Source organism: Ciona intestinalis, unplaced genomic scaffold (genome assembly GCF_000224145.3).
Source record: "Ciona intestinalis unplaced genomic scaffold, KH HT000983.1, whole genome shotgun sequence".
In the NCBI taxonomy this organism is placed as follows: Eukaryota; Metazoa; Chordata; class Ascidiacea; order Phlebobranchia; family Cionidae; genus Ciona; species Ciona intestinalis.
In genome coordinates this window covers 1-917 of record NW_004191304.1, presented here as the reverse complement: position 1 = coordinate 917, position 917 = coordinate 1, and positions in this window count along the sequence as shown.

Sequence of the window (917 nt, the reverse complement as noted above, 5' to 3'; positions counted from 1 at the left end):
ATAAAGTAACTAATTGTTATTGTGGGTTGTTTTTTAGAAGATTACTTTTACTTTACTTTAGATTAGAATAATCAACACGACAGTATATATATAGGATCATGAATGGATGTAGAAAGTTGGTCAAAAACTATGAGTTTGGGAAAGTAGGTTGCAGATAAAGAAAAAAGTAATCACAATGCAGTCAAACAAGGCAAAAAGTTCCTACAGTTAACCATGTATAGCTTGCTGCGGGCAGCTTTGTGGTTTCGAGTGCATCAATGCATTGTAAGCAACACGAAATTTTGAAGGCCTAAGGGGAAATAGATGTATATTTTTATCAATACAGCTCGTGCTCATGAAATGTCATATCCAGTTTCGTACGAAACTGGATATCTGCGGAGCCGATATTTATCTCCAACAACATTGTTTCTGTGTTGACTATTGTTGCCGTGGTACAGTGGTTAGCGCGCTTTCTTCTAACCTATATAGGTAATAGATTCAAGTCTTAGCGTTACTACCATTGTGGGCGTATGTGTCCTTGGGCAAGACACTTAACGGCAATTGCTTCAACCCAGTGGTCACTAATAGGTTGTCCAAATTTTAAGCCATATATCGAAAAAATTAAAAAAAGTTTATCACCCGCAAAGTTACGTACGTGGAAACTTGTAAGCGGGTTTGAGGTGTATGAAACAGAACGTGTTATAATGACTGTGTTATAATGTCACTGCCCCACCACATAGCGGGTACGAGGGGAATAAAGCAGAACATCCGTGTTATAACGGCTGTTGTTGTCCTGCCACACGAGGATAATAAGTTACATTCGTTCAGGTATAGCCTATATCACCAGAATCCGCATATATACTAACGCTGATCCCCACAAATACGTTTTAAATAATAACACACAAGCAGATTGTGAGGACCGAATATTAGAAAATTTA